Below are 27,525 nucleotides of genomic sequence, written 5' to 3' on the forward strand. Positions count from 1 at the left end.
CTACTTTATCATTAACTAGAATAAGGTGATTGGTCTTTACATTTGTTAGCCTTTAGTGCCCTCTGAGAGACAAGTCCACAATGGATCAGCAATACACTGCTGGGACATTCTGGGGGTTATTCCAACTTTGGAGGAGGTGGTAATCCGTCCCAAATGTGACGGATTTACCACCAGCCGTATTACGAGTTCCATAGGATATAATGGACTCGTAATACGGCTAGTGGTATATCCGTCACTTTACTGTCACTTTTGGGACGGATTACCACTTCCTCCAAAGTTGGAATAACCCCCTATATTTTGATCATGGGTTTTTATTGATCTGCCAAACAATGATAATTCCACCAGTAATGAGCAGACTGGATTTTGCAGTATCTGCATCTTTCGAAAGCATGACAATTATCTAATTCAGGAACTATTCTCTCCAAAATATTTTAATTATGATATTTTGCTACCAATATATAATACCCAGTATTTCTTTAAAACAAAGTCTTAATTCCCGTGCATGATAACAGGAGCAAGCCAAGACTAAAAATTCACTTTAGTACAATATAAATTGCTTTTATCAGGAACGGACACTATGGGGGTCATTTTGACCCTGGCGGTCAGAGACCGCCAGGGTTAAAATGACGGAAGCACCGCCAACAGGCTGGCGGTGCTTCCTGCCCTATTACGACCGCGGCGGAAGCGCCGCGGTCGCACCGCGGTCGCACCGCCGGGGCCGGCGGTTTCCCACCGTTTTAGCCCCGGCGGTGATAATCTGCATAGCAGACAGTGAAAAGCGCGACGGGTGCAACAGCACCCGTCGCACGGCGGCAACACCGCTGGCTCCATTAGGAGCCGGCTCCTATGTTGCGGCCTCATCCCCGCTGGGCCGGCGGGCCCAGCGGGAATGTCATAATGGGGGCCGCGTGAGTGCTAATGGATTCAAACTGACACCAGTGGGGCACTCCTACGAATTCATCCTAACAGAAACCATTGGTTATGCAAGAGCTTCTGTATCAGAGAGGATGCTTGATGCTTCAGTATGAAGAACCTCAGAGAGGGTTACTGGAGTTGAGGATGGATATACATAGCTCTGCAGGATGGAATCTAATCTTTCTCCTGCATTCTTTTCGAAATCCTCAATTTGTTTTTACCTTTCCCTTATCCTTGAGTTGCTTCATGAAACATTTCCTAGATGTAGATAATTCAGAGGGTAACTCTTGCTCTCTAGCTGCCTTTTTTTTAATTGATGTTGAATTTATCTTAAATGTGGGTAAAAGAGCAATTTGATCTCTAGATAATGTTTGTTTCTAAAGCCATCTGAAACAGATGTGTCAGGGGAAAAATAGTTTTGAAGTAAGTGAATAGATATGGTCACTTTTTTCTGGCTGTTCTTCTAAGCATCCTCTCCCAGTACGAAGACCTCTACTTTTCTCTCTTTTTCCCCTGATCGAACAAAGGTGATTTAAATTTGGCCCTCGAAACAAGAAAGTAATATGGGGATCTCTTGCGTTGGCCAGTCTTAGCGCTAACAGTGGTTATAGAAGACAGAATTTCAGATAAAGTTTCTACCTACGGTCTAAATTGATAGTCGTTTTTTCCAATAACTTTAGTGCCATAGAGAGGGAATCCCTCCTCAATATCCCACCTATTTGTTTTCCTCCCAGAATTAGGACTGACAAAATGAGGTATTCTCTGCTTGAGGGAACTCAGCCATATAATTTTGAATGGGCGATTTCAGTCGGACTCCCCAGCAGCTTCCACTCATAAATCCTGCCTGAGTAATTCTATCATCGATTATTTTTTGGCCTCCTACCCCCAAGCACAAATTGTGGAAGATATGTCGATTATGGATACTTCACTTAGTGACCATAAGATTTTGAGCCTTTTGCTAAAACTTCAAATGTCTCCTACTGAAACATGGAATTTTAAGAGTCAAAATATGCATTTTAGTGTGAAAACACGTTGAATGCATTGGTCACCTTTGAAAATTTCATCCCTGAAGAAATTACTTGAAATAGTGTTGAGAAATACTGTTGCCTGGCATAAAGATCCAGTAAAATGTTTTTCCGACTTCATGGGAAATATTATCCAGAAAATCCAGTCAAAATGTATCAAACCTCCACAACAGAAATTAAGGCTCGCTCTTCTCCTATTAAATAGGGAAATTAACAGATTGGTTAGGTTACAGCATGGGTGGAAATTGGAGAAGAGGGGTAGAAGAATTTACCTTCTCAAGAGGAGAAGAGTACGGATGAAGGTGAGAATAAGGAAGGAGGAAGCAGATCAGCATTGGATTGCTCTGAGGGAAGCAGCCAGGGTGAAAAATAGTCGTAAATTTTGGTCACTTTTTTCTGAAGGTTGTGGGTCTCGTAAACCTCCCTCAGCACCTCCAATTGCTGAGTCAGAATGGAGGGACTATATCCTCTTCCTGTATGTGGAAAATGAGGATGTGGAATTAGATGAATTGGACCTAAAGACTGGTTGTTGGTTGGAGCCCGATGCTTTCAGTGCCCCTACAATCCTCGAGATAGAGGGGTTTATAAGGTGGATGAGGGCCTCGGGAGCAATGGGTCCAGATCAAGTCCCCATGGCAGTAATTAAAAAAGAGCCCTTGCTTTGGGCAAAGATCCTGAACCCGGTATTCCACTCTTGTTATTGAAATGGTACTATCCCGGTGTCTTGGACAGGGAGTATCATTGTTCCTTTGTATAAAAAGGGCAATAAATCTTTAACGATAAACTATCGGCAAATAGCTCTGTTGGATGATGTTGGTAAGATGTTCACTAAAAGCATACTCATACATTTAACTTCCTGGGTAGAAGAAAATTCGATCCCCCATATCGAGCAGGCAGGCTTCAGGAAGGATCATAACACCCTAGATAATATTCTTTTAATATAAATCATAAATGAAAAGTATGTTCAGCTTAGGGGTGGGGTAGTATATGCGGCTTTTATTGACCTTTCTACAGCTTTTGACAGGGTAGACAGTAAGATATTGTGGAAGAAATTATCAAAATTGGGTGTTCCTTTAAATTTGTTATGTCTAATTATAGCCTTGCACTCTTCAACGTGGTTTAAAGTACTGCTAGGTGGAGAGCAGAGTCTTTCTTCTAAATTTGTGACAAAAAATGGTTTAAAACGGGGCTGCCTGTTGGCACCTCTTCTTTTTACCTTATATATCCACAACCTGCCATCTGTATTAGGGAACACCCAAGGGTTTGCGCCAATAATTGGAGGCGCTCCAATTTCTTGCCTTCTCTATGCCGACGATATTGTCGTGCTCGATCTCACCCCGAAAGGTCTTAATAGGCGACTTGTGTCCTTACATGAATTTTTGAATCAGCATTACCTAAAAATAAATGTGTGAAAATCCTAAGTAATATACTTTCAGGGGAAAAAATCCCGTAAAAAAATAAACTTTGTATGGGCGGTGGGTCAGTAGTGTTTGGAGCGGGTGTAATCCTACTGCTTTTTAGGTAAAATCCTGTCCTGTTCCCTTAGTGATTGTTGAACTTTTTTGCTTATGCAGGGTCATCCTCAATCTTTTTGCCTCCTGCCTCCTATTTTTTCTGACCTGTTGCTGTTGGCTTTTGAACTCTGAGCACTTTACCACTGCTAACCAGTGTAAAGTGCATATGCTCTCTCTGTAAAATGTGTATGTGATTGGTTTATCCGTGATTGGCATATTTGATTTACTAGTAAGTCCCTAGTAAAGTGCACTAGAGGTGCCAGGGACTGTAAATCAAATGCTACTAGTGGGCCTGCAGCACTGGTTGTGCCACCCACATAAGTAGGTCTGTAATCATGTCTCAGATCTGCCACTGCAGTGTCTGTGTGTGTATTTTTATACTATAAATTCGACTTTGAAAGTGTACCCACTTGCCAGGCCTAAACCTTCCCTTTTCTTGCATGTAAGGCACCCCTAAGGTAGGCCCATGGTAGCCCCAAGGGCAGGGTGCAGTGTATGGATAAGGTAGGACATATAGGGGGTGATTCTAACCCTGACGGGCGGCGGAGGCCGCCCGCCAGAGTTCCCCCCTCCAGAACACCGCTCCGCGGTCATAAGACCGCTGAGGTGATTCTGGCTTTTGCACTGGGCTGGCGGGCGGCCGCAAAAAGGCCGCCCGCCAGCCCAGTGCAAAAGAGCCTTCCCACGAGGACGCCGGCTCAGAATTGAGCCGGCGGAGTGGGAAGGTGCGACGGGTGCAGTGGCACCCGTCGCGTATTTCAGTGTCTGCAATGCAGACACTGAAATACAATGTGGGGCCCTCTTACGGGGGCCCCTGCAGTGCCCATGCCATTGGCATGGGCACTGCAGGGGCCCCCAGGGGCCCCACGACACCCCATACCGCCATCCTGTTCCTGGCGGGCGAACCGCCAGAAACAGGATGGCGGTATGGGGTGTCAGAATCCCCCATGGCGGCGCAGCAAGCTGCGCCGCCATGGGGGATTCCAGGGGCAGCGGAAAACCAGCGGGAGACCGCCGGTTTACCCTTTCTGGCCGCGGCTGAACCGCCGCGGTCAGAATACCCTGTGGAGCACCGCCAGCCTGTTGGCGGTGCTCCCTCCAACCCTGGCCCCGGCGGTCCATGACCGCCGGGGTCAGAATGACCCCCATAGTAATGTGGTTTATGTGTCCTGACAGTGAAATACTGCCAACTTCGTTTTTCAATGTTGCAAGGCCTGTCTCTCTCATAGGATAACATGGGGGCTACCTTTAAATATGATTAAAGTGTAGATTCCCCTAGAGAGTAGATGAACATGTGGAGTTTGGGGTCCCTGAACTCACAATTTAAAAATACATCTTTTAGTAAAGTTGATTTTGAGATTGTGCGTTTGAAAATGCCACTTTTAGAAAGTGAGCATTTTCTTGCTTAAACCATTCTGTGACTCTGCCGTGTTTGTGGATTCCCTGTCTGGGTCAGTTTGACAGTTGGGTTGTTTTTCACCTCACACCAGACAGTGACACAAAGGGAGCTGGGGTGTAACCTGCATTTCCTGATTAACCATCTCTGCTAGGAGGGAGGGGTGAAGTGGTCACTCTCATCTGAAAGGACTGTGCCTGCCTCTGACAATGCCGGCTCCAACCCCCTGGTGTGTGTCTGAGGCCTTGCCTGGGCAAGGCAGGATTTCACAAGTAGGTGTGAGTCCCCTTTGAAGAAAGGTGACTTCAAAGACTAAAATGGGTATAACAAGGGCACCCAAATCTACAGACTTTAGAAACACTTCTGGAACCAAGAGGAACCTCTGCCTGGAGAAGAGCTGATAGCTGAGGAAGAAGTGCTGCCCTGCCTGTGACTGTGCTTTGTGGAGCTTTCCGGCAGTGCTGCTTCTGCCAGAGTAAGAGGACAAAGACTGGACTTTGTGTGCCTTCCATCTTGTGAAGAAATCTCCAAGGGCTTGAGTTAGAGCTTGCCTCCTGTTGTTTGAAGTCTCAGGGACAGCAAAGAATTCTCTCTGCCAGCACCTGGAGTCTCTGGAGAGACTTCTGCTCTGACAAGTGGTGCCCTATCCAGTCCCGGGGCCCTTGAAAGGAAAGCTGGTGGAAATCCAAGAAAATCGACTTTGGACGACTCCGGACCGACGCCACTGCTGAATCGGGTAACGCCGCCTGCACCTGACGCCGTGACCTTCACTGGAACGCGACGCTCTTCGCAGGCCCGACGCCAATGCAGCCCCGCTGAAGTCCGCGGCTCCGTGGAAGTCGCCGCACCCCGTCGTGACCGACGCCGCTCGAAGAGCGTGGATTCAATGTTTCGCACAGACGCCGCGATCCCCGACTTCGCGCATCGGCTTGTTTTCACTCTTCACCAAAGGTACTGTACTTGGGGGTCTACACGACTCCGTGTCCGGCGCCGCTGGTGTCGGCTTGTTGGGAAACGACTCCGTCACGACGCCATGTTAACATCTCATCGAAGCATTTTTGTTTCTAAGCGCTATTTTTGAGTTTAACCTCTAAAAATTCATAACTTGGCTTGTGTATGTCAGATGTTTGTCATTTTGGTCTTGTTTTGTTTAGATAAATATTTCCTATTTGTCTAAACCAGTGTTATGTCATTTTGTAGTGTTGTCATTAAGTTACTGTGTGTGTTGGTACAAATACTTTACACCTAGCACGCTGAGGCTAAGCCTACTGCTCTGCCAAGCTACCAAGGGGGTAAGCAGGGGTTAGCTGAGGGTGATTCTCTTTTACCCTGACTAGAGTGAGGGTCCTTGCTTGAACAGGGGGTAACGTGACTGTCAACCAAAGACCCCATTTCTAACAGTGATCGAGACCATATATGTAAGAACAGAAGTAAGGCTCAGTCTCAGGGGATATTAGCCTGTTATAAAGCGGTGGGTCGGTGAAACTTCTCGTACTTACTATATGTTTATCAAGCAAAAATTCAGTCTTCTATCATGTATGCCATTGAAGGAATCAAAATTTCGAAATGAGAGTTTTTGAATAAAATTGATGGCCGGATTCTAAGAAGCCTGGTTGCCTGTAATAATTCAGCTTCTGTGGCAGCTTTAAGGCTAGAACTTGGTTTCCAGAGTATTTATATACAGGGCCTAGCTGCAGTAATCTGGAGAGCCTACTGCTTAGCCCAGAGTACAGCACAATCCTTAAGATCCCTAGCCTATAAAGAAATATTTGGCTCACTAAGAGATAACTGCTATGCAAATTCTTCAGTTAGATGTTCATTCGTTGTTATCTCAACACCCCTTGTTATTTAAAAAGAGTCTAAGAGAAGCTAAAAGGGGAAAAAGTTTCTCATTGGATATTGAGTTCTGCAATAAAAGTGGAGGTTAAGGTCATTAACAAACTCGGCGATTTTTAATTACCCACAACCTTAATTACAGTGGAATTTACCTCATGGAGTAAGACGTTTCCTCATTCTGTTGAGATTTAACAGATTACCTCTGAGAGATCTAACTGCTAAGTGGGATGGTACCTCGGATATTTGTGATCTTTGCCAGTTAGGGATACAAAATTTCATGAACATGTCATTTGTTTGTCCATCCTTAGATGAGTTAAGGAAAAAATGGTTGAAACTGTTATGTGTGAATTTCAACATATGTTCATATGATGGGGTACTGAAATTCATGTATAATCCTCTGAACAAAATATTTTGTTTGATGACGTTTACATTTTTTAAGGCCTTTTTAAACTTTTATTGACTCTAGTACTCTCTCTGTAGTTATAAAGAGGTTGTCATAATCTTGAATGTTCTGGTATTTTGTATTTCAGGACTTATGGTAGGCCTTCTTGTTTGGGTGTAGGCATTAATTCTTCTGTTAATTGGTATTTCATTTTTCATTTTAAATTGGTTATTTATCGAATAGTGTTTTTATGTAAACAATGTATGATATTCAACTGACAAATGTTGGGCTGTGACCTTATTATTTTGTACTGAAATATAATTCTGTTTTATTTCTTCTTGTGTTTATATAGTATTTAAGATGGGTTAGTATATATTTACTAGGGACCGTATAATTTATATCTTTGATTAAATGTTGGGTGAACATGTGGCCCGCTTCAGTTACAAATCGTGAAATAAATACATTGAATTGAATTCCAATAACTTTAAAATTGAATGCAAAATGCCCTGAAGGACATGGAGGACTTCAGAGACATAATCATAGTCTCCTGTAGGATGGATACTATTGTTTAGAACAACTCTGGAGGCCTGACAGACCCTCCATATGAAGACAACTACTTTCAAAGAGCTCATGACTCTCTTGGCTGAGGGATATTTTCTATTTCGATTGGAGGCTCCAGTCCATCCTTTGTTCTACAGTAGGGAAGTGATAATCTTGATCTATATCAGAAAATGTGTAATCAAGCAGAATCTGATCAGAATGAGAATTTTCCACATTCTTCTCATGCACTTCTTCTGTTTTACCCTGATTGTCAACCTTCACATATAAATACAAGGAGCTGTTGGGACAACGATTCAAGGCTCTTGGGAGCTTGCTGGAGGACTCCCGGTTAGCGATTATTATCTCTATCAGTTGACTCAATAGTAGCCTGCTCTTGATAGAGCGTTCCGTACTAATAATTTACCTGTATTCGGACGCTCTTTAGGCCGATGAATCTTTTGACTAATTGGGACTCTCCGTACTCTATATCGGTTAATTTTAATCAAATCAATAATCAATAACGAACATAAGCAATACCTTGATCAACATAACACTTAACAATTAATCCAGAATACATTTCGGCGAACCCTGACCTTTCAGTCAGGAATAACCACACCAGTTTATTCCAAGTTAGTGAATTTTATTTCCCTATATTAACAAAGCTAGCACAATATAGATGTGTCTCAACACCAAATGATAAACATATATGAACATTAATAGCTGTCCATAACGGCGAAACAAGTGCAATCTATGTAGCATTTGAATAACAAGGCATTCGATAATAGCAATGCATATCACTAATAGTATAATCTGTAATGAGCTAATTGCATACATTTAGTCAGCATAACAAGATCTCAAATTGCATTGTGTGACAAAAGGAATCCTCGTCTAACCTCAAATTAGCATCGGCATGTGGGACTTCATGCAAAACAATTTAGCAACATTAATTTAGAAAACTCCTAACTAGGGCTCTTATCAAAATCAGCAGTTGGTTACCTAAAAGGAACACAATGCAATTGTACAATTTCCTTTCATATTTACCAATTACGATCAGCATTCAAGGAAGTCTTCGTCTCACAGGTACCGTTTCTCGATTAGCATGGGACGGGGCAAAGGGGCAGGGGTGGACGGGGCAATTGCCTCACAGCGGCAAGATAAAACTACTACTTCATGCTAAGGGATCAAAGTTAAAGTCTCTAGGGCAAGAATCATTTAAAGTCTCTTTCTCTCGATTAGAGAAAGCATCAAAGTCACTTTCAAAATGGCGTCGCAGCAAAGTGGGCCATAGTAGCTGCAAAGTCTACAAAATGGCGGGATGTCCAATAATGGCTGCTTTCCTCTCGTGCACCTGGTTTAAATACAAATCCAGTAGGGTCTTCCATTGGAGGGTTCATAGGTTAGCTTCAAATTGTCCAATCAAAAACAACAGTTCTCAAGCTTTTACTTAAGCATACATTATCCTTGGAGACGGGTACGTAAGTTGCAACATTTTATACCAATTAACTCACTTTCAGAGCTTCCATTGTCCGCACCTGCAGATCGACCTTGGAGTAAAGAGAAAATATGCCAGGCTGGCATGAAACCTTAAGATAAGCATGTGAACGATCTCAGTGGAAAAGTACAGCTTCAAGCAGAAATACACGTTTAATAGCACATTGGAAAAATACGAGCATCTAAACCATGAGACCAGGCAACTAGGCCGAAGCCTGCACTAAAGTAATGCTAAGCTAAAACATTTTAAACAAGCAAATCATAGCACACGTTTACGATTATGTCGGATTAGTGCAATTCTAATACATCACGTTATATAAAGCACGCTTATAAATGTTGGCAAACTACTCTGAGGGCACATTTTGTCCCCGTACAATCTTTATTAGTTCGGTTAAAGTCACACATGATTATTGCACACTACGTTTATGCGTTAATAAATGTAAAACCTTCATTTCTGCTTTATCAATCCCTCCTCTGATGACTACTTGTCATCACACCAAACCATGCCCTACAAATTTTATTCCATTAAAATTCTGTCAGTTCTCTTTTCCTTTTGATTCCCCTAGTTTTCGCTTTGTATTCTTCTGCCATTCTTTTCATCATTTTCTCTTCCTTTCTTCTCTTAATTCTTTCCATGATCATTATTATTCCTCTTTTTATTCCCCAAATTCCAAATATGCAAATCAGTACTATTAATATTCCCTGTATTATTTTTAGTAATATTCCATTCCAAATTCCCCCAATCCAATGTCCCACTGAAGCAAGTCCTTTTCCAACCTTCTCCCACACTCCTGGTTCTTTCAGTTCCTTCAAATCTGCACTCTCTTTTGTTAGATTAGCAAGCATAGTTTTAATTTTCACACTATTGTCTGAAATATACGTACAACAGTGTCGTGCACCAAGCATTTTGCAAACGCCGCCATCCTTTGCTAAAAGAATGTCTAAGGCAAGCCTATTTTGAAGAGTCATAGCTCTTTCCGCTGCAAGTTCAGCATCTATCAGGATTATAGCACCTGAAAACTTTGTCAACATGTTATCCACTATAGTAGACAACTTTCTTATTTTGATGGAATTCAACACGACTCCCAACGAAGGAATCATGGCTCCAAATATATCTCCTACCACAGCAGCTGCGGTCTCTCTCTTCTGGATACAATGGGATCCAGATGTCTTTTGAATCATCGATAGGTCATCCAGTTGATAAACCTTTGGGAACACTATACCCAAATAACATCTCCCCCACCATCCCTTTGGAAGACGATAATAGGCATTATACCCACAAATGTAATATACACCTGGAATGACAGGGTCAAGTCCGTTCATCATGAATGTCCATTTGGCCTTAAAGATAAACGTATGTTTACACTCACTCGCTCCTACAAAAATTTTATCATAATAAGATTCACCTCGATATATACAAAATTTCCCTACATGCCAAGCATCTAAAGCTATTCTCCCTTGTGTTTTTATTGCGGCAAAATCATAATGATCTACTGAAGTCCTCTTATGTAGCTCTTTTTCTAATTTCGCATTCATTTGTGCCCTTCTATCATCTGTGCGATCTAAAAAGCTTATTTCTACTGCAGAGAGCGAGCAGGTAAGGTTTTCCCTATGAGCGTGAGCCATTTCAAAAGGTTGCATTGGCTCGAAAAATTCCCTCATTATTTTAGCATCCCAATCTTTAGCAATCTGGCTTAGCTGCGCTATTATAGGAACATAAGCAAAGGTAACATCATAATTCGAGTAAAAATACTGTATGTTAGTTTGACCGTAAAACCTAGACATTACTATACTACACGTAATCCCGTATGTAAGAGGCATGTGGTGATAAGTCACCCCTTCCTTTACTGATGTCGTTATCTGTGTACACACATAACAGTCTTTCGCATCCATAGTCTCAACATATTCTGTTAGCAAGCGATAGAAAACGTTATACGAAAGCTCCTTCTTATCATGCAAGAGTCTCTCATCTATTTCTAGTCTTTTCAATGCGGTTAGTTCAGTGACAGTAACAGGAGCAAAAGTAGAAGCATCGATTTTCTCATTCTCACCCTTTCCATGCATTGCAAGCACTATTGCCATTATTATTAGTACGCATGCAATTATCAAGCCTATACACACATATTTACAATATTTCTTTCTACTGTTTTGCGTCATGATCTGTATAGAATCAGAGAGCTAGAAGCACCTATAAAGAAACGATTCAGTAATGCAGTTACGAAGCTGAACGAGCGCAATGTTCACACAGTCTTCTTCAAGAGGCCAGTCACTTATCGGTTAGCAGCATTTGTCTCAATTCGGCAATAACTCAGTCTTTATCAGTTCAGCAAGTGTCTCATCCGGTTTAGCAATGTATCAGCTGGTTGTTTGTATCACGTTATATTGTAGCAAGCAATGTCATTTATCACCCGTTCAATCAACACTGTCCATAAAACTTTTCTTTTCTATTGGTATCTCTTCTTCTTCGTTCTCGAGGCTTAGAGATACAAATTCGTCAGTCCAATCGACATTGACTACATATGCCCATTCTGGACCGGAATATCTCCTGTTTGGTATCCTTTTCCTTTTCAATTTTGCTTCTCTTTTCGATTCTGCCTCGCTGGTACTTTCCTCTTTGGCCAAGTCTTTTCCTTCACTTGAGGATGGTACCACAACAGTCACTTCCTTTCTTTTCTCTTTCACTTTTGGCCTTTCTCCGTTGTTCAAACTTTCTTTAGTCCTTTCTTTTATTGGTGATATACTTAGTCTCCTCTTTGCACCGTGTCCATTTGATGGACCTGCAACCTTTTCTGTGGAAGTTTGAACCTTTTCGTTCTGTCCTGCCTTGTCCCCTCCTTCTGGGGAATCGATCACGTTCTCTTTTTCTTTTTCTGTATCGTCTGCTTCTGGGAAAGCCCTCCTCTGATCAGGCTCTCCTGCTTTTTCACCTTTTTCGAGCCCTTCGTCACCGTTACTTTCGTCAGGCTCTGTATCACTTTCAGCTGCTTCAGGTTCTTTGTCACCTTCAGCTGCTTCAGGCTCTTTGCTACCCTCAGCTGCTTCAGGCTCTTTGTCACCTTCATCTGCTTCGTCGCTGTCTGAGGATTCTCCTTGGTCTCCCCCAAGCGAGTTGGTCTCTTCGTCCTCAGAGAATATCTCTCTCTCTCCCGTTTCTGCCTGTTCGCTTTCAGTTCGGTTTTGCTCTGTCTCAGCACTCAGCACTGTTTTGTCAGGCACTGGCAGTTTCAGCGCTTCAACTTCCTCATCTGTGGGACACAACACTTTCTTTGTGTGACTGGCGTGAATCCAGTTGGGAACTCCCGCACACTTCACAGCGGTAGTTGTCGTCAGGATCACTTGGAAAGGGCCTTTCCAACGGGGTTCCAGACACGACTTCCTCACGTGCTTCTTTACCACGACCCAGTCACCTGCTTTCAGTGTGTGTCCTGGACCTTGTATCGGTGGCAAGGTGGTTGCTTCCACCTGGTGAGAGAAAGAGCGAACCACGTCAGCTAGACCCTTGCAGTAGTCTAACACCATATCATCTGTAATATTCAAAAGCGCGTTTGCGGGAACTGCAGGAAGTCTCATAGCCCTGCCCATGAGAATTTCGTGCGGAGACAATCCAGTCTTTCTATCAGGGGTGTTTCTCATTGACATTAGCACCAAGGGCAATGCGTCAGGCCATTTCAAATTTGTCGATGCACATATTTTCGCCATTCTTGATTTCAATGTACCATTCATCTGCTCCACCAGTCCTGATGCTTCAGGGCGATAGCTACAATGCAGTTTTTGCTCAATGTTCAGCGCTTCGCAAAGTAACTTTATCACCTCGTTATTGAAGTGACTTCCCCTATCTGATTCTAAAGAGATCGGGAATCCGAAACGTGGTATCAACTCTCTCAACAATAGCTTTGCAACTGTAAGGCTGTCATTTCTACGTGTGGGGTATGCTTCAATCCAGTGACTAAAAATGCACACAATCACCAACACATACTTCAGACCTCCATGCACAGGCATCTCAATGAAGTCCATCTGCATTCGACTAAATGGGCCACTGGCTCTGCCAATGTGGCTCGCGTTCACAACCGTTCCCTTCCCCGGGTTCATCTGCTGGCAAGTGACACATCGATGGCAAACTGCTTCTGCAGCTTGACGAAATCTGGGGTTAAACCAATCAGTTTTGAACAATTTTATCATGGCATCTCTCCCTAGGTGAGCTTGCCCATGATAGTACCGCGCAAGCTGTGATAAGAGACTCTGGCCCTCATTCTGACCTTGGCGGTCTTTTCGCAAGACCGCTGAGTTACCGCCGCGGTGAAGACCGCCGACCGCGGCGGTGTGCCGCTGTGCGCATTCTGACCGCTGGGAGCGTTCCGCCGGAAAACCGCCAGCAGCCACACTGGCGGTCGGCGGGAAAGTGGAGACTGGTCAACCTCCACCGCCACGCCAGCAGAACACCGCCCACAGAATTACGACCCACATTTCTGTGTGGCGGTCTTCTGTTGGCGGTCTTCTGTTGGCGGTCACGTCCCCATGGCTCCCGTCGCCTCCCGGAGGACCAACGCACAAGGTAAGTTGACTGTCCGTGAGGGGAGGGGGTGGGGGGGTGTTGTGTGATGTGGGCGTGCATGGGGGTGTGCGTGTGAGTGTGTAGAGGGGGTGTGTGAGTGCGTGTATGCGGGCGGGGGGTGCTGCTGTGTCTATGGGTAATGTGTGCTGTTCGGCAGGTGCGCATGTCGGCATGTATGTGTGCGGGTATGTGTCCCCGTTGTGTATGTGTGTGTAGGGGGTGTATATATGTGCATGTTGGGGGTGTGTGCATGTCGGGGTACATGTATGTGCATGTCGGGGTGGGGGTGGGGAGGGGGTTCGTACCACCTCTGGGGGGTGGCAGGGGGGTGGAGGGTGTGGGGGGAGGACTCGGGTGGGTAGTGGGGGGTGGGGGAGACCCCTATCAGTGCCAGGGAAGGAATTCCCTGGCCCCGATAGTGCTTACCGCCATGGTTCGCACGGCGGTTCCCGCCCGCAAGAAACCGCGGCGGTAGGCAGGGTCATAATACCCTTGGCGGTCTTGGGACGACCGCGGGGCCGGAGTGCGCAAACTCCAGCCCCGCGGTCATGACCGCCGTGGCGGTCGGAGTGGAGAAGTAGCGGTCGGTCGCGGCGGGGACCGCCGCGGTCAGAATGCCATTTTTAATACCTCCGGTCTGTTCGCGGTCCGACCGCCGTCTCTCCGCCGACCGCCAGGGTCAGAATGAGGGCCTATCTGGCAAAACAAATTTTCCCTCATTTGAAACCCATAACTCATCTGGTCTTTTTATACATTGTGATTTAATCCAGGAATCTCTTTCATCCTCCCTGACATTATTCTGTAATGCTTTTAGTTCATCTATTGTATCTACAACCTTCAAGGCAAATGCTTCAGCTGGTTCGAGTTCTGGTTCACTTATCGAATTCCATTCATCTCTGAGTAATATACAGTTCAAGGCACAAAATCTTGCAACTTGATCCGCATATGCATTTCCCAGAGAAACATAGTCCTGTCCTTTTGTATGAGCACTACACTTTACCACTGCAACTTCGGCTGGCATTTGAATGGCGTGTAACAATTCCCTTATTCTCTCCCCGTTTTTCACTGGGGATCCTGAAGAAGTCAGGAAACCTCTCTGTGACCATAGTTGTCCAAAGTCGTGCACAATCCCAAACCCGTACTGACTATCAGTGTAAATGGTGACCTTCATCAATGCAGACAGTTGACATGCTCTTGTAAGGGCTACAAGTTCTGCTACTTGTGCAGAATAGACTCCTTGAAGCCATCCCGCTTCCAGGACACCTGTTACAGTGCATACAGCATATCCTGCTTTCAAAATTCCCATCCCATCTCTTAGACATGAACCATCAACGAAAACAATTTGGTCATTTTCATCAAGCTTAGTATCCTTAATATCAGGTCGAGGTTTTGTGCAAAATTCAGTCACCTGAAGGCAGTCATGCTCGACGTCTTCAGTGTTCTCAATTTCAGCATTTTCTCCAGGGAGCAAGGTTGCTGGATTCAACGTAGTGCACCTTTTCAGCTGCACGTTCGGTGAGCCCAGAATTATCGTTTCATACCTTGTGAGTCTTGCTCCAGTCATGTGCTGCGTTCGGGAGCGGGTCAAAAGTATCTCAACTGAGTGAGGGACCATGACTGTTACTGGGTGTCCCATCACTATTCCTTCACTCTGAGTGAGGCTGATACCAACTGCTGCTACGGCGCGCAAACACCCTGGAAGTGCTGCTGCGACCGGATCCAAAGTAGCTGAAAAATACGCTACTGGTCTGTTTATGCCACCATGGGCTTGAGTCAAGACAGACAAAGAACATGCATCACGTTCATGACAAAACAATGTGAAAGGCTTTGTGTAATCAGGCATACCTAAAGCTGGAGCCCTGCACATGCATTCCTTCAGTTCAACAAAAGCATCCATCTCGTCTCCTTTCAGCTCAATTTGATCCAAGGCATCCTTCTGGGTCAACTTCAGTAAAGGCTTTGCTAGAGTCGAGAAGTTGGGAATCCACTGGCGACAATAACCCACCACTCCCAAAAACTTCCTCACCTCCCTCCTTGTCTTTGGTGGACTCATTTGAAGTACACTGGTTATTCTTTCCTTCATTATTCTCCGTGACCCTTTCTCTATCTGGTGACCCAAGTATTTCACTTTCTTCTGACAGAACTGTAATTTGGAAGGAGACACCTTATGTCCATTCCTTCCCAAATGGTTCAACATAGCAATGGTATCGGCTGTGCAGCCACTTTCTGTCTTTGATGCAATCAGTAAGTCATCGATGTACTGTACTAGGGTTGACTCGAATGGCAATTCTAATGCTTCCAAGTCTTTCTTTAGAATCTGATTGAAGATTGACGGTCACTCAGAAAACCCTTGAGGAATTCGACACCAACTGTACACTCTGTCTAAGAATTTGAAACAAAAGAGAAATTGGCTGTCCTCATGAAGAGGCACCGAGAAGAACGCTTGTGACAAATCGATGACTGAGAACCACTCGGCATTGCAAGGGACCTGGAACATTATCACAGCTGGATTTGGTACGACAGGGCAGCATTTGACTATGATGTCGTTTATTTTCCTTAAGTCCTGCACGAGTCGGACCTTTCCACTCGGCTTTATTAGTCCCATGATTGGTGAATTACATGGACTGCTCAACACCTCCTTCAGCACTCCCTGCTTTACAAATTCGTCAATGAGTTGGGCAACTTTCATGAGGGTGTCTTGTGCCATGTGGTATTGTGGGGTCTGGGGAAAGATTGCATTGGGCTTTACAGTCACTTTCACTGGTTCCACTCCTTTCATCAATCCCACCTCTTTCCCTGTCATATCCCACACTTCCTTTCCGACTGTTTCCCGTAATTCAGCTGGGATATCTTCTTCAGTTATCATTGGGAACAGACAAATCAGAGGATAATCTTCATCAACAGTTTCCATCTCATCCCCCTCTACACTGTCCTCTTCTTCCCCATCACTGCTCGTCTGAATTTTGATTCCCTCGTTCGAACACATAATCAAACAACCCAATTTACACAATAGATCTCTCCCTAACAGTGCTATCGGGCTTGAGTCACATACCACAAATTTGTGTAACCCTTGATAGTTACCAATGCTGACTGGTACCGGATCTGTAATCGGGTTTGTCAGGTGACTGTTTGCTACTCCCACCACTTGAACTGTACTCCCTGAGAGTGGCAAATTTGGTACTTCACTGCTCTTAACAGTTGAACGTGTGGCTCCCGTGTCAACCAAGAATGAGACACGATGACCCATTACTCTTCCCTCCACGTACGGACCCTTTTGATCAACTTCCAAGGATGCTGCAAGCACACAATCTCCTTCCTCTCCTGAACTTTCACTCTCCCATACATTGTTTATTCCACTCTCACTGTGTAATGGGAACTGTTGTACGGTGCCATTTGTACTCATTACCTGACCCGAAACCTGTGGAGGAACCATCACTTGCTGCTGACTCATTGGTGCCAAAGGTATTTGCATTTGCTGATTAGGTACCATGGGTAACTGCTGTTGCATTGGCTGCATTTGCGTCATCTGCATACGAGGCATCTGCATCTGCTGCGGCTGCATAGGTTGTAATCCCTGTAACTGATTTACGGTCTGAAAATTTGGGTTTGGACCTCTCATTTTCGGTCCCCTCATTGGCTGAAATGCATTGACATCATTGTTTTGCTGACCAACACCTGCACCTGCACCTTCCTGCACCACCATCGGGCACTCGCGTTTCCAATGACCGACGATCCCGCACACGTGACACGGCATCACCTTCTTCATTGCCTGCACACCATTCACAACAGTGTTCAAATCCGGACCATTATTCACAAAACCTCCTCTGCCTCTGCCTCTGGCCTGTGGCTGAAACGCCATGGTTCCCTGCAACTGCGGCTGCGGTTGCGGTACCTGTTGTTGGAACCCTTGCAACCCTTGCAGACCTTGCAAACCTGTCTGAGCTGCCTTAAGCTGCATCATCATCACCTTCTCTTTCAACCTTTTCTGTTTCACCTCAATTTCGTCGCTACAGTATTTCGCATAATTCAATACTTCGTCAATAGTTTTCGACTGCCAGCAAATCAAATGCGACTTTATCATCTGACTTATCTCTGGCCTCAGCCCTTCCACAAATCTAAACACAAAATGAAGCATGTCCTTCGCCTCTATTGTTTCCGTGCCACTGTAGTTCTTGAACGCCTTCAACAACCTCTCATAGTAACTATGAATCGATTCTTTAGCCTCTTGGGCAGTTCGATCAATCTTCTGCCAATCCACATTTTTTGCGGCAACCTTCGTCTTCAAATGCTCAATCACCTTATAGTACAAGCTCATCACCATAGGTGATGGTGCACCCGTATCCCTGTCTCTCTCCGGTTCACTTGTCGGCCAACCTACCGCTCTTTTGCAATCCTCCCACAAATCTGCCGGAACCACAATCTCAAAGAGAGTGTTCAGGTCTTCCCAGAGACATTTTGCAAGCTTCACAAACCTATCAGTCTGTTGATACCATTCAATCGGCTTCTCTCTCAGTTTGGGAAAATCGTCCGTAAAAGACTGAATGTCGCTTCTGTGCCATGGTACATGTATTAATTTTCCCCCTGCCGTGTCCCTCATTGGTAACATGGTTACTGCCTCGCTACTCTGTGGTCTTTTCTCATTGAGCTCTGTAGCACTGTCCCTCCTCTTTTCCTTTCTCTTTACCCACCTGCTTTCCCACTTGTCTAAGCACCTCCACACTTGTGCACTCTGTAGCAGTTCTCTGAGGTGCGCCTTCATGCCTGCTGACCTCATATGTTCAAAATCTGTGGTCCCAAAATCCAACCTGTAGCTTCTGCTCAAGTGTTTTGTCTTGTCTATGTCAACCCCGTTTTTGTCGGCTATTTCCTGCAAGCTCTTATGTACCTTGTTCACTTCCTTCGTAATCCTGGGACATAGATACGTCAGTTCTTCTTCCGAGTAGGACTCTAACCTATTCACACCCATAGTCCCTTCCACTAATTCTTGTGCTTCCATGTTCAGCCTCATCCTATTCATATAATCTTCTCCCTTCCCACTGGCTGAGCTTTGTGTGGAATTCAGACTGTTGAACCACTGTGTCAGCTGTTGCGCATTCAACCCCATCAGTGTAGCATTCACATCGACTGCCATTGATGGTTGCGGCAACTTTTCAGTGTTCGATGTTAGAGGTATTATCAGTGGGGGACTCGACCTCACCAGTGTTGACTGAGCACATATGGGACTAAACTCCATCAAGGATCCGGATCCAGTTGGCTGAGCCGCTATCGGAGTTATCCCTGGAGTGTTTTCTATGCACCTTCTTTCTGTCCCATTCTGCAGCATTGATCCTTGACTGCTCATACCTAAGTTAGGCTGACTATACAAAGGTACTGGTGGACCTAGAGTAATGGGCAGTGATATCGCGTCTGGGTTTTGTCTATTTCCCATGTTCTAAGGCACGTTCATTCCCACACTATGGGTCATCATTGCCGGCATGCCCATCTGACTCCCCGTCATCTGAGCATGTGCGTTTCCCCCCTGCATCTGCTTTTGAGGCATCAAAAACTGGGTTGATTCAGCTTGTACCATGGTTGGATTGTGACCATTCTGTCCTCCCATTGCGGCTGGATCTAGAATCATTCCCGTACTATTGTCGCTGCTGTAGTACCTTGGGACCTGCGGCTGATAATTTTCTGCTTGTTTCAACATGGGCACATCTGGATATATTCTCCTAACCTGCGGTATCTGCGGGGTGAACGGTAGACTCGGGTCCTTAGATCCCGATGATGCTCCTGAACTCTGAGTTTCACTGTTCTGTACCGGTGCCGGAGGGGCAGAACTGGTACTTGGACCTTGTCCACTCTCCGCATAAGGTGGTGGACGGTCGTTCAGCAATTGCATTATTAACTCCTCATCCTCTAACTCCTCTTCTCTTCTCAACTTTTCCTCGTCCTCTCTATCCTTGGAACACTTCCTGTCTGTCTTACAGGTAGCTTTCTTACCTGCCTCCCCTTCTTCCTTAGTAATTGCGGGAAACAATTTTATCCCCTGCAATACATCTGACCTCCACACCTTCTGTGCATTATCCCACCTAGCGTCCGCTAGTGTCTTTTCTACCTTCCTTATCCTGGTCTCGAACTTATTTTGCTGCTGCTGTCTAGACATTAGTTCCCAAATTGCTAGAGCCTCAAACTGTGCTGGCCTTGGCGGTACCTTTATGTCGTACATCGTGAATCTCAAATTCTCTAGGATCCTTATATTGAATGTCCCATGGATCGGAAACGCTACGCTCCCATGTTTCTCTGTCAGTTTGTGCCATTGCTTTAGCCAAAGACACGGAGCTACCCCCTTCTCTTCCATTACAATGTAAGCTGGTGTACCTTCGGGCGGCGTCTCCTCTCCTACGCTCGCTTTAATGTAAGACTCCCCCTTCATCGCACTCCTTAATGCTTTAAAAAATTTCATTTCCTCGTCTTTTATTTCACAAAGTTTGTAATCAATGTGTGACTTTAACTCCCGGAATACTCTTCGCTTGCCTTTCCCCTTCCAATCGAGCCCCACGGACTGCGTCCAATCCGTGCGCGACTCTTCTCTACAACCAACCTATCCCAGCGCGGCTCCTAGTGACGTCACACTCACACACACTGCGGCTGACAAAGCCTCGCGGCTAGTCCTCCTTCACTCAGCTCCTCTCGTAACAACTTCTGGCATGTATCGCGAGCTACCAAAAATATAAAACAGATCTGTCGGTTTACTACAGGAGGGGTACCACAATCGCTTCAGGACCTTAGGGATTTTTCACTAGCCTCGGCAGTTATTCCATCTTTCTCGGTCCCCACGTTCGCAAGCAAATCTGACCCGCAGACCTACTCTCCACTTGTCAGTGATCTATTCTAGTGCACTTAGAATTTTGTCAAAGCCCGAAGTCGAAGTTTTCTTTCACTCCCTTAACACACGTACCGACTCGTTGACCACGCCCGATCAACCTACTAAACCGCCCAGACCACAACATAAAACAACATACTCCGGAGTCTCTTGACCTCGCAGGGCCCGTCTCAACAACAACAACCACGTGGACCTTTTTATGCACGAAGCGCCACATGCACATGAAGTTCGACGACTTCCCTACTCTCACACTCGGAGTCACACCTCCGCTATTTCTATGAAGTTCGACGACTTCTCTACTTCTACACTCAGAGTCGCACCTCCGTTATTCCCTAAAAAAAGAAAAAAAAATTCCTCGCAACCTTCTCACACAATCTGTGGCAATAAGCTGTGCAAGCGCAAAACCCTAACTTCGCTCATACCATCACCAGTACCGCCAACGCCGATCTCACACCTCCATTCTCTTCATTCGCAAGCTCCGAGATCCCGGGAAAGTCGCGGTGGACTTAGCCCATCATCATTTTCTCAATCAGTTTTATCCAAGAAAAATATAATTCAACTTCTCGATTGGAGTCTCAAAGGGCGTAACCGTTAATTCAACACCATGTACTCTTAAGAGTACAGGGTCCCAAAAGACGAAACCATCCTCTGCTACCATCTACTGATAGAGCGTTCCGTACTAATAATTTACCTGTATTCGGACGCTCTTTAGGCCGATGAATCTTTTGACTAAGTGGGACTCTCCGTACTCTATATCGGTTAATTTTAATCAAATCAATAATCAATAACGAACATAAGCAATACCTTGATCAACATAACACTTAACAATTAATCCAGAATACATTTCGGCGAACCCTGACCTTTCAGTCAGGAATAACCACACCAGTTTATTCCAAGTTAGTGAATTTTATTTCCCTATATTAACAAAGCTAGCACAATATAGATGTGTCTCAACACCAAATGATAAACATATATGAACATTAATAGCTGTCCATAACGGCGAAACAAGTGCAATCTATGTAGCATTTGAATAACAAGGCATTCGATAATAGCAATGCAAATCACTAATAGTATAATCTGTAATGAGCTAATTGCATACATTTAGTCAGCATAACAAGATCTCAAATTGCATCGTGTGACAAAAGGAATCCTCGTCTAACCTCAAATTAGCATCGGCATGTGGGACTTCATGCAAAACAATTTAGCAACATTAATTTAGAAAACTCCTAACTAGGGCTCTTATCAAAATCAGCAGTTGGTTACCTAAAAGGAACACAATCAATTGTACAATTTCCTTTCATGTTTACCAATTACGATCAGCATTCAAGGAAGTCTTCGTCTCACAGGTACCGTTTCTCGATTAGCATGGGACGGGGCAAAGGGGCAGGGGTGGACGGGGCAATTGCCTCACAGCGGCAAGATAAAACTACTACTTCATGCTAAGGGATCAAAGTTAAAGTCTCTAGGGCAAGAATCATTTAAAGTCTCTTTCTCTCGATTAGAGAAAGCATCAAAGTCTCTTTCAAAATGGCGTCGCAGCAAAGTGGGCCATAGTAGCTGCAAAGTCTACAAAATGGCGGGATGTCCAATAATGGCTGCTTTCCTCTCGTGCACCTGGTTTAAATAGACAACAGTTCAAATCCAGTAGGGTCTTCCATTGGAGGGTTCATAGGTTAGCTTCAAATTGTCCAATCAAAAACAACAGTTCTCAAGCTTTTACTTAAGCATACATTATCCTTGGAGACGGGTACGTAAGTTGCAACATTTTATACCAATTAACTCACTTTCAGAGCTTCCATTGTCCGCACCTGCAGATCGACCTTGGAGTAAAGAGAAAATATGCCAGGCTGGCACGAAACCTTAAGATAAGCATGTGAACGATCTCAGTGGAAAAGTACAGCTTCAAGCAGAAATCCACGTTTAATAGCACATTGGAAAAATACGAGCATCTAAACCGTGAGACCAGGCAACTAGGCCGAAGCCTGCACTAAAGTAATGCTAAGCTAAAACATTTTAAACAAGCAAATCATAGCACACGTTTACGATTATGTCGGATTAGTGCAATTCTAATACATCACGTTATATAAAGCACGCTTATAAATGTTGGCAAACTACTCTGAGGGCACATTTTGTCCCCGTACAATCTTTATTAGTTCGGTTAAAGTCACACATGATTATTGCACACTACGTTTATGCGTTAATAAATGTAAAACCTTCATTTCTGCTTCATCACTCTTCATCACGGATACACGGGAAAAAGGAACCTGATGCAAGCCAGTCAGTGCATCAATATAGTATGACTGTCTTTGGACCAGTTTAGAACTTTTAGGTCCAATTGATAAGTGTGTTGGTCTCAGAAATGTGTTCCTGCTTCTTAAGTTTTTCAATAGTCAATATTTTAGTATTTTAGTAAAGCTCTTGACTTTCTCTGAGATACAGAGGCCGAGCCCTTACAGCGTTACCATAGTTATAATAAAACCCAGTAGTAAACTCGAGCGAGGATCGAGTTAAATCGACCATCGCACCACATCAGTAAAAATGAGCTAGGAGAAAGTCCTTCTTAGACAGTTCAAAATATGGCAGCTCTCTGTATCTGTAATTGTGGAAACTGTCAACATTTACCTGTGTACCTACTCGAGTGCACAGGCCGTACCGGAGGCTGCCTTCTCAATGGGCGAAATCAAAACCCTGACCCCACCCCTGTTCCTTACCCACCCTGCGCGTGGGGCCACAGAGCAGAGAATTGGACTCTGGGCAGGGAAGAAGAGAAACCGAAGGAAAGACCAGTGGAGCACGGTCACTTTCCAGCTGCTTCCATGACACTCAGCTCAGCTGTAGCCGTCAGACACGATAGCACAAAGCCACGCATGGGGGGGGGGGTCAGAAGTTATGCAGGAATATCATATTTCGACCCCCTCTCCCCCCGCCATCATACCAACCCATGAAAGGTGAAAATACGACTGTGTAAATCCGATTTTCGTAGTAATTTGTCTTTTGTTCGTGCACTCTTAGGTGTCAAGTCAGAATATCTCAGTATTTCCATACCCCGACACAATCCGATTTTGCTGAGCTTGGATCACTGTTTATCTGGTCACTTGTATCAAAAGCAGGGCAGAAATCAAAGAGGCTGCCATGTTATCTCCCCTTGATCATTCTGGCACACTGCGCTAAATATAAACACAGGCAAACTGCAGGTTCTCTTGCAAAGCAGAAATGGATAAATGTGAGGCTGAGCAAATCCACCACAGCAAATCAGCAACAACTTAGAGGAGCAGAGCGAAAAGTCTCAAAAACCATTACAAATGAATGCATGTTTTAGCTATGTGGATAAAATATGGAGATGGAAAGCTGTTCTCATGACAAATTACTTCTCTGCACTTCAGCTGTATTTTGACAGTAACCTGTCACATGCTGAAATTGTGGCATAATCTGTTCCCAGGGAGTGTAGTTCTTCATGCAGAAAAGACGTTTTCTGCTTTCCAATCTGAAATTGGAAGACAAGGCTCTTGCATTTGCCCAATAAGTTTGAATCAGATGCTCTTGTTGCAAACAATGGCGACTGTGATTCGTTTCTTCAGCAGTGGAACAGATTTTAAGGTCAGTTCAGGAAATTTCTAAAATAAATTCAAGAACCGTCTAACGTGCTTTTGTTAAATACCTAAATCGTGGCAGCGAGAGTGCTAATCCTAATAAATATTCTTGCTGGATTTGTTATTCGCATTGAGAAGAATTGTCAAAGGTTGAAGTTGGTCAAATGTCTTTCCACTAATTATGTCAATGCGAGAAATATGTAAAATATACATCAGAATATATACATCGCTGTGTGTTTACAACTGGTGTTGAATTTGGAACTGACTAAAGTCCATGTAATAAAAAGGACACATAGCATAACATTATAAAAGAATCACAGGCCAACTTACAAGTACATGACTTTGATACCTTGTGTGCCCTACATGAATTAAATAATTTAAGAAAACAGGGACAGGTGGCAATCAAGGAGCCGGGAGCACCACAGAAGAAATTCTAAATGGCATAGCAATACATTCTGATATTGACTTGATACTCCTAACATTCAAATGCATGCTATTGATATCTTTCAGAATATGGTAGTGAAAGTTCTAAAAATACTGAGGAAGAACAAAAACATATTGGCAAAAAGGATAATTTGATGAAGGAACAAAGAGTAGTGTCAAACCTCATTTGGTGGATCATGGAGGAGGCAGGGGCTACTCGACCAAAACTGTGGTCATTTGCCTCTATTGACCTGGTGTCAGCCCGCCATAGTTCTGCAAAATTGCTTCAAGTACACTCCCTTCAGTGCTTGACTCTCAGTGGTAGCATTGGTGAGCAGTCACAGGCTTCTCAAAGAGTTTAGTGTGGGGAAGTACAGTAGGCTCAGTACTCAGTAACATACTCAGCAGCACATTAACATGATTATCTAGCCCAGTGCTTTTCTTTGAGAAAAGAAACATACTTTATTGTACAGTAAGTACAACACTACACAAATCACGAAAATGCCCCAGATCTTCAAAGTACAGGTGCAAGTCCAATATTTGGTGCTGAGCTGTGGCCGGGTCATGTGGCAGAACCAATCAGGATAGGCAGTTGCAGAGTACTTGGCAATATTCTAAATATAGTGGTGGGGGTGGCTGGCTTCTGATAGTTGCCTTCTTGTGGGATCTAGGTTATCAGCAGGAGTTGGGCCTCATGGTCTTTACAGGCCGAGTATCTACATGGTGGTTAGTCACTACAGGAGTTGGGCCTCCTTAGAGTTTGGTGATCATACAGTTTTATTCTCTAGGCACAGGTTTCTGGAGGCATCTTAAAAGCTTCAGGGTGTTTTGAGGCACAGCAGGAATGTCTGATTAGTTACCTAGGTCGATCTAGCATGGAGGTTTCTAATGCCATTGCAGGCAGGCATTGCTACAGCATATACTGCCTTGAGGGTGCAGCTTTATACTTTGGAGCACCACAGTTGGTTCAGAATACCTTGGATCAGTACTGGGCTAGCAACTCAGGCTGGTTTAGGGGGTCCCCTGGGTTGGGCTCAAAATGTTACAGACTTCTTTTTCTGTGGTAGACACTCAGGCACAGGGCCAGTAATACCACAGTAAAACTGAGCCCAATCACAGACACGTGATAGGTGCCACAAGGCCACATCAACCCAGATTTCAGTTGGGCAGACAATCCATCACATTTAGCATGTGCCACAACTGCAACTGCAATGATGGGTACAACAGTGAAGACCACTTGAGCACACTTCAAAAGGTGAGATGGTTCCTCTAAGATGTTCAGAGACTGGTACCCATACCACATCATGCCAGACACATGGGTTATGAGTCAATGGTGGATGCCAGTGTCAATCGCTTCTGTCAGATCAATTGGTTCAATTCTTGTGTCTTGCACAGGCAGGACATCTTGGAATTCCAGGTCAAAACAGACTCCAGTTGATGACTCTTCACTTCTGGGAAGCAGGGTGCCAGGCATGCACCAACTAGTAGTTATCTCTGGTTGTGCAATAGTTATGCTCTGTGGCACATCTCTTCCTTGATCACAAAGAACTTGGAACTAAATAATCAAGTGGGTCCAAGGCTCCTACCTTTCTACACAGATGGCATGCACAGGATTGGGATTATTTGCGTGCCCTTTTTTAAATGGTTTGGATCGATTGTCCTCTCATGTGTCCTTCCAAGGCTGTCTTATAGATTTATCCTTTGTCATGAGTGATGCTCTTCACAGTAGGATCTCCTTCATATTAGAACACACACAACAGAAGCGAACGAGGTTTGAACAGTCTTCACCTGAGTCTGCACCTGATCAGCAGTCTGCACCTGAGTCTGCACCTGATCAGCAGTCTGCACCTATCAACAGCCATCCCTGACTGTGCTCAGGAAGTACCAAATCATTGCTCTCCTTCTAATAGACCATTTACACTTTACCAACATGAACTGCAGTCCCGCCCTTCACCCTCGTCATTCATCAAATGCCAATTTCAGAAAGACTAATCAGGAACTATCTGTATTAGAAAAAACCTAATCCAATTTCTAAGGGTAAGCCTGTCTCGTCTCTCCATTCATAATGGTCTATGTGCCCTCTTTCCAGTCTCAGAAATATCAGAAATACAGTTCATCTGTCTAAAAAATCAACCTTGCAGTAATCTTGTGCACCTGAACAAGCTTGGTGCTCTAAAATAGAACCCACTAGCCTGCATTATTCTGGTTCACTCAGCTACTCATGCAGTATATAACAATCTTCACGTAGACACACCCACTCATCCAGGTGTTTGGAATCCCAATGCCAGGATGCCATGATCAACGTTAGCAGCATAATTTCCTAAAAGTGGGCCAGAAGACTCTCACTTGCTATAAAACACCACCATACTACCCATGTAAACCCATGACATTAAAATTAGTACTCTGTCCCTACTGAGGGTTCTCTTAGTTCATTCGTCATTGTCCAGGACAGGTCCTAGACTAGTTGCAAATTAAAAGCAGGTCTTAGCATTCATGCACCCGCTTGGTTAGCTGTAACCACAAAAGCCAGAAATCAGGATACCAGAGTTTTTATATGTTGTGAAAAGTACACAAGATCAGAAGTAACCACCAGGTCAAAATATAGGTTCCTCTATCAAAAGCATATTGGAGAAAGCCTCTCTATACATCCACTAATTTTTGCAACCCCACATGAAAGGCCTGTATTTCTATAAAGTACACTGGACTTCTTGGTGGAAGATGCATAATGGGAATCCCACTACCCAATGATTGCTTGTGATGTTACCTCACCAAATATATCACTAAGGACATAGATATATTAAAGGGATGTAAGGAGTTTCTGAAAATATGACCAATAACAATGACTTAACATGTAAGATGACTCTCTGTTTAGATAACACTATCTTTCTCTTTGGAGATGAAATGTTTGGGCTAAAAAGAGAGACAGAGACGGGTATCTGTTTCGCCTCAAACTATGGAAATGTTTTGGTGGTTGTGAGTGGAGCAGGCACTCTGGT

This window comes from Pleurodeles waltl, chromosome 2_2 (assembly GCF_031143425.1).
Source record: "Pleurodeles waltl isolate 20211129_DDA chromosome 2_2, aPleWal1.hap1.20221129, whole genome shotgun sequence".
Classification (NCBI taxonomy): Eukaryota; Metazoa; Chordata; class Amphibia; order Caudata; family Salamandridae; genus Pleurodeles; species Pleurodeles waltl.